The sequence below is a fragment of the Thermobia domestica genome, chromosome 9, assembly GCF_964235325.1.
Source record: "Thermobia domestica chromosome 9, izTheDome1.hap1.1, whole genome shotgun sequence".
Lineage (NCBI taxonomy): Eukaryota > Metazoa > Arthropoda > Insecta > Zygentoma > Lepismatidae > Thermobia > Thermobia domestica.
The window spans coordinates 90,546,916-90,560,974 of NC_137462.1; the positions used below are offsets into that span (position 1 = coordinate 90,546,916).

A 14,059-nucleotide genomic window follows, 5' to 3' on the forward strand; every position below is an offset into this window, starting at 1 on the left:
TTGTACATTGTATTGTTTTATAAGTTTGTAACTTAGATAATGTTGGTCTTATTGAACTTATATCTTGCAGATATCAAATAAATAATTCGTTTCAACAAACACACTGTTTCTTTTTACCTTTCCAATAGTATAAAAGGAACACCAATGAAAATAAAGCCATTGTTTCTATTCACCCCTACCCATGGGGTGAATAAAAACATTAAGAAAAATCAAGGTGAAGAAAAGTGGAGTTGATAAATTAATATGACGTTTACTTAACTTCATTAGCATATTAAGACCGGTTTTTTGGAATACTTTGATACGCGAAATCTGTCACGTCACCAAACTTATATACTCATATAGCCAAAAATGTGTTTCTATTCACCCCATTTGACGGTTCTGAGCTAGTGAAGATAACGTCGTGAATGCGTTTCGCGTCAAAGTTGACACGCATACAGTAGAAAATGTTTAGTAGTGAATGTAGCTTTATCTATCTGTACTGTATGTGATGTAGTCAGAGGCGGCTCATGAGGGAAGTTTCAACAGTAAAAAAAAAAGCTTTTTTTTTCGCTTGAAACCAAAAGAAAGAAGTATATTCTATGGAGAATATTGAGTAAGGAGTTAAAACATGCAGGCCCGGACTGGCTCGGGTGGCTAGGCGGCGATTGCCGCCCAGAGAGGAGCCAAATCGAAAGGGGGCCAAATGAAAATTGTAATAAAGAAAGAAGGTGAGGAGGAAGAGAAAAATATGGAAAACATGTGCGATAACTACTATTCTTGTGTACAGTTATGGCGGAATCTGTATACATCAAGCTCTTTGAGCGTTTCATTAGTTTTGCTGCTACTAACGTCCCTTAAAGTAAGAATGGACCATGCCAGTTTCAGAGTAATGTTGGTGCAATCAAAAACAACGGTGAAATCCAACATATTTCCTATCGCGGAATATAAAACGGAGCCGAAAATATAGTGGCATGACAATAAAATTCTTGAAAGTTAAGTTTCTCGGCCTACGAAAAGGTAAGAATTTGCAACCCAACAGAAAGAGATCTGAGATCACTTTCATGGTTTAAGATACCAAGGCATCGCGCCGTCGCCTCTGTAACAAGATCCCGTAGTGTGTTGGCATTGTTGAGTCACTCTTGAGAGTTTACTTTCATCTTTCAGTAGTTGCCAATTTTATCAGCCAAGAAGTCGAGCCGTGGACAGTTGTTCAAAATCACACTATGAGATAGTGTATGTCCTTATCGTGTTGTTCCGAAAATTACCGTGGAAACGGAGGTTAGTTCTGTTGTAACGAGTGGATTATGAATTCGAACTTCTTGAATCTACAGCATTGATAAGTGAAAAATTAGTAAATTCTTTATACGTAGGCGTATCTTTTAAATAAAACTTTGGCTGCTGTTGAATCCGGCTTCACGGTTGTCGTTGTGCATTCATATACTACAACTGTAATTACAGTAAGAACTGGATATACACATAAATTTGGAATAAAATTATAAATCGAAATGGAATTTCATTACATCACTTTCTGGTAGCAATATTAAGATTTACTATTCATAATTTCTTTCCCGATCTTTTATCACATCGCAACCATAGTAAATAATTTCATAATGACCACCCTGTAGGCTTACGTATATGTGCACACGATTTGCATAAATACATCCAATCTGGGTACTTGACATAGTTCGTGGACCACAGGTGCCTGCCTACTGATATTCATGTTCTTACGAGATTTTTTCGTGCTTGTTTCGGAGAGTATATCCCACTCGAAAAATATTTCATGCTATCTGCAGGGTCACTTTTTGCAGCTTATATTCCTTGTTGACGAATACTGAAACCGTCAGTGCTGACTTTAAATTAATTTGTCCGTAGTTCTTTATCAATAAATTAAAAATCTCAGTCATCCCAAGGCGGGATGGAAAAAAAGAAAACTTATGCTAGCGATTACTGTCTGTTTTGATCCCATAAATATTGTTACGTAACATATACCCTGATTCTATATTATGATCTTTATGGTATAATGTACGATGTAGCTACTAAAGAAATGTGGCTTCATCTAAGATAATAGTGTGCTTTCATTGTGGATAAACAGTGGGCAATTGGAGTAATGGCCGGTGGGGGGAGAGGGTAAAAATTCGGAGCCAACACAATATGTTAGCCGCCGAGGCCAACTAGCAGTCAGTCCGGCCCTGAAAACATGTGTGTCTTTTTCCTTGTGTGGAGTATAGTACTCAATGGACTAGAAACATAGGTACAATGCAGTACGCAAAAACGACGAAAATAGATGTGATATGGAGGAGAACGGGGAAAAGTCGAATATTGAGTCAGGAATAGTATGGGAGAAAACCATTCTAAATGCAGTTTGAAAGAGAAAATGGTTGGGACATCGGGTGGGTAGAAACATGATATTTGAGGACCATGGAGGCTTCTTAATTTATGGAAAGTTATCTGCTAGTATTGGCAGAATATCTGCGATATGGCATAGATTTACTTACGGAGTGTAAAGGATGAATTAAGGTAGATTTGGTATATATGTGTGTCTATTCGTGAAAGCTTTGTATGGGAACGAATGGATTGTTTTCGTGTTTGAGACTGCAGTATATTTATCTGCCACCACAATAATGAACCATATTAAATATGTATAATATTGCTGGCTCCGGAACTGTACAAATCTTAACGTGATTGTCATTGGTAATTTCATATGTCGGTGTATGATTTAAAATATTCTTGTGCCTTATCTGCGAAGAATTGATGTATAATTAACGTAAAAATAAGAACTTCAGTGACTTTTTATTCTTTAAAAAAGTCAAGAGAACAAATTTAAATGTATAAATGTGTAGTGCTACACAGATAAAATATGGGTCCCGAAATTAGAATTTCGTCAGTTCAATCTTAAAGTTTGACAATCCAAACTCCCACCCCTCGAATCTTAAAGATGGCAGTGATACCAGTTTCTGTACTATTAGGGGAGAGGGGACTTGAGGTATGTGTTTCATTGTACCTATAATATATCCATGCCAGTATATCCAGAACCTGAGGCCTGGGACCCCTCGGCCTGCCAAGATCGAGGCCTTTGAGAACTACTATGCAGTATTTTCTATGCATGATTACATGTCAGTGTAATATGGTTTAAGACTAATTACATATTTTTTCTTTTTATAGGAGCAAGAATTTCGAATTGGATGTTGAAATTACAGTGGAAATTCAAAAAGTAAGTCATATTATTTGTTAGGTGTGAATCTCTTCGTAATTTATGTACTTTATTAGTATCACGCAAGTAGGATTTACAAGTTTGTATTGTTAATACATCCGTCCGTTACTCCACACGATAACTCTTGAACAAAAGCGAATATTGGCAATACAAAGTTAGATTGATTAACTCGGCCTTGTTCATCGATGAATTCAATACAGTTTCATTTTAGTTGGTAATGGTGACTTTAACGGTAGCCATTTTCTATTAAAAAAGGTAGAAATTACACATCGCACCGTTACTAAATATCCTTCAGCGATCGACAGTTCCGAACGAAATTAAAGCTTCAAGTGCATGGTCCTTTTTACTGACTACCAGAGTTCATTGTATATTTATTCTTTTTCAGTATTACATGACGTCACTCTAAATTGGTATTACAGAATTGAAGCAAATAAAGCGTATATTAATGTATTCCAACAATAATACACCTCTGGAAAGACACATGAGCAACTAACTTCAGTAGTTGATCAATGTACAACTTCATTTAGAAAATACTTTTCATGTGCAACTAGTGAGCCACATTTACTAGAGGAATAAGTATCGTACGTTGTCAGATAGCCCGATACAAGAAGCTATTTTAACATTATCGTACAACGGAGTGGCGGCTCTTGAGGTTAGTAAAATCAGTAAAAATTTAAATCATATCCCTAGAAACTACGGGAAGGAAGCTTCTTAACAGCTTTAGAAAGTTTTATACAAGAATTATTAGATTAGGTAGGCTCTCTTCCGGTAGCTTGTAGGGATAACATTTAAAGTTTTAATCGATGTGACTTCCTTCAAGAGCCGCCACTAATACAACGACGTTCAATATACAACCATCAAATATAACAAATTGTATCGTAAGACTTTGAAGTAACGCCCTGTTTTCTTCTCATTTTACTTTTAGTGTTCGCATTATATAGATAAGTTTTTAAGAATAAACTGAATGGAATTCTATGTATTGAACGCTTGTGACTTTGTGTGTGCGCGTGTGTTGAGTGAAAAGTACAAGAAAGAAGAAAGTGAAGTGCAGAAAGCGTATGATATTACAGGTAATAAAGTTTGTGGAGTTTCATAGAAGTTTGAAAGAAGTTTGAATCTTTCAGAACCCATTGGGAGTTAGGTAATATTGTTTCAAAAATCCAATTTTCTGGCATTTTATCAATTTTTGTTCGTGCAGAAATTAAGTGTGCATCATTTAGTTCTGGATGATAAATGGATGGTTATTTCAAAAGCTTCTGAACTTTGAATTGTAACTTAAAAAAGAAATGTGAAGATTACATTATTTTAGAACCACAACAAACTCTGAACAACCAAAAGAATATTATAGTCTATTTCTATAGCTAATAATATTTAATCGATCTACGTGTGATGGCGAAGGTAAAATGCTTGCTCTGACGTTTTTCTTTGGTTATGAGTATATTGGACAGGACGATCTTACTCATATCCAATGGTAGCTCGTGAGGGAAGTCACATCAGTAAAAGATTACAAGCTAAACGAAGAAAACTCTCTAGCTCCATTAGCCTGCAAGGCTATAATGGTAACACGTAACACTAAAACATGTTGTTAATTTATTGTCTTACGGTTATGTCGTTTAGGATAAGAAGGTAAATGTAAAGAATTGGTAAAATGAGAATGTGGGAGTAAACTGAAGAACTGCAAATCTCGGACATTATTTTGTCTACTAGGACTCTTCCATTGAGTCCATAGAAATTATGGTTTTAATTTACGCATACGTAATTTTTGTATCTTCATTATGATTCGTAAAATGCAAACATTTAATACGCAAAGGAACATAAGTATGTAACAGAACATAATAATATGTGTAACGATTCTCGTAAATAAACACACTATTATGCTGAAAAATCTGAACCAAAGGCTAATTTGTCTCCGTATTAAAGGATTTTTAAAAAGTGACAAAATATGAAATGTAATATTGATTTGCGAGTATGTAGATCATTGTTAATAATAATATTAAGTTGTGCACAATAAAATCGGATCCATTTTATTTATTTTTCTCAAAAAAATCAAATCAAAAAAGACGTTACATAAATGTTGTATGAGTTCACCAACCTGGATCAAACTTTGCGTGGTAGTAGGACTTGACGAATTTCAGAGACGTTTTGTTCCCAAGTTACGGTCCATCAAAGTTGAGATTTCGATTTCATAAAATGCTATACAGTAATAATAATAATAATAATAATAATAATAATAATAATAATAATAATAATAATAATAATATGTAATTGCTTTTGAGAATAAAAGTATATGGAACAAATTGTTTTTAGACGTTAATTTGAAGCATAAAAGGTAAATGATGAGACTATTTGGTAGCTATGTTTTAAACAGTTCTATAAATATATCTTTTTAAAAAGTGAACGAAACCCTTCCTCCCCCGCAGCAGTGAACATGCTAGTAGATGTTTCAAAATAACTGGAAGACAAAAGACAGTAATTACACACTTTGGAGAATGTAGTTGTGCAGAGAACATAAAAAAATAAGTAATACAAAAAAAGAGTAGGAAGGGTCAAACACACTATTTTAAGCTGAAATCTTATTATATCGTAAATGTTTTCACGAACTGCGAAATATCCCATTTCCCATAGTAGTAGGGACCCCCGTATGGCTCGCCGAGTCAGCAAAAATTTTCGTGACGTCATAGGTCAAAGGTCAATGACCTTGGCCTGGGGTCAATGACCTAGGGGTACATAGGACCACCCCCTCTAAATTTTGGCAGGGATACCATGGCCCACCCCCTAAATTTTGGCAGGGGTACATAGGACCGCCCCCCTTAAATTTTGGAAATTGCCAAATCTAAAAATTTGGTGTGGTAGCCTAGGACGATAGTATGTACCTCTATTAGTATTGGGTGTCTATGTCGTTCCCTTTCATGGGTAAAAAATTGCCAAAAATTCAAATTTCGGGGGTTTTTGACCTAATTTATCCTCTTTGATGAGGTGTAATTACCCTATATGGTTATATGGACGTATACAGGGGTCCATTACCTTTCATAAGACATGGGTATATTAATGCACCCCTTGAAAAATTTGGGAGGGGTACCTTGGCCCACCACTTAAATTTTGGAAATTGACCAATTTAAACATTGGGTATTATAGTACAGGACCCTAATATCTATTATGATAAATTTGGGTGGTCCACCTCATTTCCTTCTAGGGGTACAAAATTGCCAAAAATATAAACGTAAGCAATACGTTATAACACGTGTTTGGTTTTTGGCTCAATTTATCCCCTTTGATGAGGTGTTATTACCTTATATGGTTATATGGTCATGTATAGGGGTCCATTCTCTTTCATAAGATATGGGTATATTTGTGCACCCGTTGAAAAATTTGGGAGGGGTACCTTGGCCCACCACTTAAATTTTGGAAATTGACCAATTTAAACATTTGGTATTATAGTACTGCACCCTAACATGTATTATGATAAATTTGGGTAGTCCACCTTGTTCCCTTCTAGGGGTACAAATTTGCCAAAATATAAACGTAAGCAATACGTTGTACCACGGTTTGGTATTTTGGGCCAATTTATTTCCTTGGATGAAGTCCTATTACCTTATATGGTTATGTATAGGGGTCTATTCCCTATCATAAGACATAGGTACATTTGTGCACCCCGGGAGGGGTACCTTGGCCCACCCCTTAAATTTTGGAAATTGATCATTTTATATATTTGGTATTATAGTATTGGACCCTAACATGTATTATGATAAATTTGGGTGGTCCATCTCGTTTCCTTCTATGGGGTACAAAATTGCCAAAATATAAACGTAAGCAATACGTTATACCATGTGTTTGGTTTTTGGTCGATTTTATCCCCTTTGATGAGGTGTTATTATCCTATTTAGTTATATGGTCATGTATAGGGGTCCATTACCTTTCATAAGATATGGGTATATTTGTGCACTCCTTTAAAAATTTGGGAGGGGTACTTTGGCCCACTCCTTAAATTTTAGAAATTGAACAATTTAAACATTTGGTATTATAGTACTGGACCCTAACATGTATTATGATAAATTTGGGTGGTCCATCTCGTTCCCTTTTAGGGGTACAAAATTGACAAAATATAAACGTAAGCATTACGTTGTACCACGTGTTTGGTTTTTGACCTAATTTATTCCTTTGGATGAGGTCCTATTACCTTATATGGTAATGTATAGGTGTTCATTCCCTATCATAAGACATAGGTACATTGATGCACTCCGGGAGGGGATTCGGTATCATAGTACATGACTCAACATGTATCATGATAAATTTGGGTGGTCCACATCGTTCTCTTTTAGGGGTACAAAATTGCTAAAATATAAACATATGCAATATGTTGTACCATGTGTTTGGTTTTTGGCCCAATTTCTCCCCTTTGATGAGGTTTTATTACCTTATATGGTTATATGGTCATGTATATAGGTTCATTTCCTATCATAAGATATGGGTACATTGATGCATCCTTTAAAAATTTGGGAGGGGTATCTTGGCTCATCCACTCGGTTTTAGAAATTGTTTAATATAAGCATTTGGTATCATAGTACAGGTCTCCAATATGTACCACTATAAATTTGGATGGTCCACATCGTTCCCTTTTCATAGGTAAAGAACTACCAAAAATCAAATTTCGGAGGTTATTGACCCCTATTTAGCATGTTATATGGATATGTACAGAGGTTTATTACCTTTATATGTTTATGTTCCCTTTTAAATTTGGGAATTATCAAATAACAAAATTCGGTAAACGTTTTCTAGGACCCATTGATGTTCCTCTTATGGTCAAATATTCAAAATTTAAATGTTATTGACCGGCTTTATTATTGAATAAGTACAGGATTTATTACTTTTTTCATAAGACACAGGTGTATTTGTGTACCAATCTTAAATTTTGGAAGGGGTACATTTCTTATTGTCGTATCAATAATTGGTAATTGTTCTTAAAAATGGATAGTATCTCATTCATTGGGTAAATCATTATGATCACGTGATCGGTTATTGACCTATGATGGGATTAGGAGTCCAGGACATTGGTACATTGAAACTTTGTAGGATAATTTGAAATTACGTCATTGGTTTTGATTATTCCCGCCAAATATAAACGTAAGCAAGACGTTGTACCACGTGATTGTCCTTGATGAGGTAGTGTACAGGGATTCATTTCCTTTGTTGTGGTACTTCTTAAGTTTGAGTACACACACTTCTAGAAAACAGTTGGTTCTACTCAGGTAAACAATTGACGGACATTATTGACCTTATTGAGCATATTAACTCTAAGACTTAGGTATATCAAGAGAAGTATTCTTTAAATTTGGGAATGGTGATAAACAGAATTTTAACATAAGGTGCGAAATTTGAAACAATACATTGAACTTTAGTCACAGCTCATAGTCTAAGATCATTGGTGGTGATTGATTTGAAATCTGATAGCTAACCTTATTGAATCTTATGACTCATAGACGAAAGGCAATACATGCTACAACAGTTTGAAATTTAATCATAAGGTGATGTAATCTGACACTAGCAAAGTTATTGTTAATGCAATTTGATTGGATGATCACTATCTTTCCTGCAATCTGATTGGTTGATCACTATCTTTCGTGCAATCTGATTGGTTGATGATTTTCAAATCTTTGCTGTATTCAGTTTTAAGTTTTGTTTAACATTTAAAAATCTTGGTTTCGTTCGACATTTTGCACTCACTGATAAATATGATCGAAACCGTTTATTTGTTAATCGAATAGTTAAAAACCGGATAAAGTTTGACGGTTAACCGTGAAACGTAAAATTTTTAGTTTGAAATTTTTTTGCTTGAAACTTTTGTTTGAAAATTCTTGCTTTCAAATTTTTGTTTGAATTTTTTGTTTCAAAATTTTGTTTGACTTTTTTGACAACTTTTGTTTGAAAATTTTTTTTGTTTAAAAATTTTTCGTTTGAAATTTTTTAAAATTTTTTCGTTTCAAAATTTTGTTTAAAATTTTTGTTTGAAATTTTTCGTTTCCAAATTTTTTGTTTGAAATTTTTTTCAAAATTTTATTTGAATTTTTTTCGTTTGAAATTTTTTGTTTGAATTTTTTTTCGTTTCAAAATTTTGTTTCAAAGATTTTTGTTTGAAATTTTTGTTTCAAAGTTTGGTTTGACATTTTTAAAAGTTTGTGCACTCATTAGTAAAGAACCGAAACTGTTTAGAACTAAAATCTCTGGCTACATTGTAGCGCAATAGTACACGTCAGAACATGATAATGCAACGTCACCAGTTTTGCATCATATATAAGTATGGTTCGAGTTAGTATTCATGATAACATCATCATGGCTACTTGTCTGCAGTTTCTAAACACACGTGATGTGATGAAATCATTTACCAAGATTACTGATTTACAACAGAATGTACCTTATAGAATCTTAGCTAGCCAAATGATCCCTACAAAGTTTGGATTAAGAATCGTAGTGAAGCTTGAAAATGATAAGAATATAATTTTACCAGCAAGATATTTACCCATGGAAGCATCAAAACAAGAAGAACTGCTGCGTTTCTTAAATACTGGATCTGTATCTTTATGTTACAAAGGATTCTTGGGTCGAAGTCATCAATTTGAATTTAGTACACAGCCAGATTCGTCAGCAATTGTGATGAAATCATGAATTCAAACGACAGCACATCAGACATAGTTGTATGAATTTGGTTGGTCAGCATGACGTCAGCAACTGCGATGAAATCATGAATTCAAATGTCAGCACATTCCTTTCCAATGACGTCAGCAATAACTATAAACCAGCAAATACAGTGTCATCCCACGAAATCATTTGAGCAAGTGCTTTTCAGGAGGAAAGATGTGTACTTCTAACGATAAAGAGTTCATCTTCGCAAGCTATTATCCAATAAATATATTTCAAACAAAACATGTGATGATTGGTATCAGTGCTAGAACATTTGAACCAGTGATTCGATTGGGCAAAGCAGAACAATTTGGTGTACAACTGACCTGTGAAGAATGGCACGAATCGACCAAATGAACGATTATTTTCATGATGAGCTAAATGTGACCATAGTCAAATCATTAGGCTCAAATCATGAAGTGGTGCTGCGTACAGTCCTCGAAGAGAAGATGGTGCTGTTACGTAAAAAGAGTACATTCCATGTCCCTCGCAACATGGTGTATCTAACACAAACGGAATGGAACAAATTCATCAGCGTATTTCAGTGTGTGAAACATGCAGTGGAAGTGTGCAACAAAACAAGTATATTCCTGAAAAAGTACTATTTTGAAAAATGTGTTATGCATATTGTACAACATGTATCTAGATATTGTGATGGTTGTCAACATCGTTCGTGGGTGCATACCTGTATTGATAAACAGTTTATTTGTGATCAAATGAACATTGAGTTTCCACCAATTGATATTGCAATAGACCTTAAAAGACTTCAATTGGAATTAAAATTATATGCTAAAGACAAACTAGTGCAAGAAGTTCAAAATACATTGTATCGACAATATCCAGATCATATATCTGGTATGGATGTATGTGGAGTGTAATAAAATGATCCATTTCAATGAATTGTGTTTTTTCATTTCAAGTACAACCCCATGTTCTGACGTGTACTATTGCACCACAATGTTGCCAGAGGTTTTAGTTCTAACAGTTCCGGTTCTTTACTAATGAGTGCACAAACTTTTAAAAAATGTCAAACCAAACTTTGAAACAAAAAATTTCAAACAAAAATTTCGAAACAAAAAAATTTAAACAAAAAAATTGGAAACAAAAAATTTCAAAACAAAAATTTCGAACAAAAAATTTTAAACAAAAAAAATTTTGAAACAAAAGTTGTCAAAAAAATGTCAAACAAAATTTTGAAACAAAAAATTCAAACAAAAATTTGAAAGCAAGAATTTTCAAACAAAAGTTTCAAGCAAAAAAATTTCAAACTAAAAATTTTACGTTTCACGGTTAACCGTCAAACTTTATCCGGTTTTTAACTATTCGATTAACAAATAAACGGTTTCGATCATATTTATCAGTGAGTGCAAAATGTCGAACGAAACCAAGATTTTTAAATGTTAAACAAAACTTAAAACTGAATACAGCAAAGATTTGAAAATCATCAACCAATCAGATTGCACGAAAGATAGTGATCAACCAATCAGATTGCAGGAAAGATAGTGATCATCCAATCAAATTGCATTAACAATAACTTTGCTAGTGTCAGATTACATCACCTTATGATTAAATTTCAAACTGTTGTAGCATGTATTGCCTTTCGTCTATGAGTCATAAGATTCAATAAGGTTAGCTATCAGATTTCAAATCAATCACCACCAATGATCTTAGACTATGAGCTGTGACTAAAGTTCAATGTATTGTTTCAAATTTCGCACCTTATGTTAAAATTCTGTTTATCACCATTCCCAAATTTAAAGAATACTTCTCTTGATATACCTAAGTCTTAGAGTTAATATGCTCAATAAGGTCAATAATGTCCGTCAATTGTTTACCTGAGTAGAACCAACTGTTTTCTAGAAGTGTGTGTACTCAAACTTAAGAAGTACCACAACAAAGGAAATGAATCCCTGTACACTACCTCATCAAGGACAATCACGTGGTACAACGTCTTGCTTACGTTTATATTTGGCGGGAATAATCAAAACCAATGACGTAATTTCAAATTATCCTACAAAGTTTCAATGTACCAATGTCCTGGACTCCTAATCCCATCATAGGTCAATAACCGATCACGTGATCATAATGATTTACCCAATGAATGAGATACTATCCATTTTTAAGAACAATTACCAATTATTGATACGACAATAAGAAATGTACCCCTTCCAAAATTTAAGATTGGTACACAAATACACCTGTGTCTTATGAAAAAAGTAATAAATCCTGTACTTATTCAATAATAAAGCCGGTCAATAACATTTAAATTTTGAATATTTGACCATAAGAGGAACATCAATGGGTCCTAGAAAACGTTTACCGAATTTTGTTATTTGATAATTCCCAAATTTAAAAGGGAACATAAACATATAAAGGTAATAAACCTCTGTACATATCCATATAACATGCTAAATAGGGGTCAATAACCTCCGAAATTTGATTTTTGGTAGTTCTTTACCTATGAAAAGGGAACGATGTGGACCATCCAAATTTATAGTGGTACATATTGGAGACCTGTACTATGATACCAAATGCTTATATTAAACAATTTCTAAAACCGAGTGGATGAGCCAAGATACCCCTCCCAAATTTTTAAAGGATGCATCAATGTACCCATATCTTATGATAGGAAATGAACCTATATACATGACCATATAACCATATAAGGTAATAAAACCTCATCAAAGGGGAGAAATTGGGCCAAAAACCAAACACATGGTACAACATATTGCATATGTTTATATTTTAGCAATTTTGTACCCCTAAAAGAGAACGATGTGGACCACCCAAATTTATCATGATACATGTTGAGTCATGTACTATGATACCGAATCCCCTCCCGGAGTGCATCAATGTACCTATGTCTTATGATAGGGAATGAACACCTATACATTACCATATAAGGTAATAGGACCTCATCCAAAGGAATAAATTAGGTCAAAAACCAAACACGTGGTACAACGTAATGCTTACGTTTATATTTTGTCAATTTTGTACCCCTAAAAGGGAACGAGATGGACCACCCAAATTTATCATAATACATGTTAGGGTCCAGTACTATAATACCAAATGTTTAAATTGTTCAATTTCCAAAATTTAAGGGGTGGGCCAAAGTACCCCTCCCAAATTTTTAAAGGAGTGCACAAATATACCCATATCTTATGAAAGGTAATGGACCCCTATACATGACCATATAACTAAATAGGATAATAACACCTCATCAAAGGGGATAAAATCGACCAAAAACCAAACACATGGTATAACGTATTGCTTACGTTTATATTTTGGCAATTTTGTACCCCATAGAAGGAAACGAGATGGATCACCCAAATTTATCATAATACATGTTAGGGTCCAATACTATAATACCAAATATATAAAATGATCAATTTCCAAAATTTAAGGGGTGGGCCAAGGTACCCCTCCCGGGGTGCACAAATGTACCTATGTCTTATGATAGGGAATAGACCCCTATACATAACCATATAAGGTAATAGGACTTCATCCAAGGAAATAAATTGGCCCAAAATACCAAACCGTGGTACAACGTATTGCTTACGTTTATATTTTGGCAAATTTGTACCCCTAGAAGGGAACAAGGTGGACTACCCAAATTTATCATAATACATGTTAGGGTGCAGTACTATAATACCAAATGTTTAAATTGGTCAATTTCCAAAATTTAAGTGGTGGGCCAAGGTACCCCTCCCAATTTTTTCAACGGGTGCACAAATATACCCATATCTTATGAAAGAGAATGGACCCCTATACATGACCATATAACCATATAAGGTAATAACACCTCATCAAAGGGGATAAATTGAGCCAAAAACCAAACACGTGTTATAACGTATTGCTTACGTTTATATTTTTGGCAATTTTGTACCCCTAGAAGGAAATGAGGTGGACCACCCAAATTTATCATAATAGATATTAGGGTCCTGTACTATAATACCCAATGTTTAAATTGGTCAATTTCCAAAATTTAAGTGGTGGGCCAAGGTACCCCTCCCAAATTTTTCAAGGGGTGCATTAATATACCCATGTCTTATGAAAGGTAATGGACCCCTGTATATGTCCATATAACCATATAGGGTAATTACACCTCATCAAAGAGGATAAATTAGGTCAAAAACCCCCGAAATTTGAATTTTTGGCAATTTTTTACCCATGAAAGGGAACGACATAGACACC

General features: G+C 34.3%; 1 protein-coding gene across 1 annotated transcript in view; it reads left to right on the top strand.

Moving 5' to 3' along the window:
* Positions 1-14,059, top strand: part of Ypel (Yippee-like) — a 346,511-nt gene that overhangs the window by 56,519 nt on the left and 275,933 nt on the right. The window contains exon 2 of the mRNA XM_081771537.1: positions 3,142-3,190. The gene's annotated coding sequence lies outside the window, so the exon portion shown is untranslated. The remainder of the gene's footprint in view (positions 1-3,141; positions 3,191-14,059) is intronic.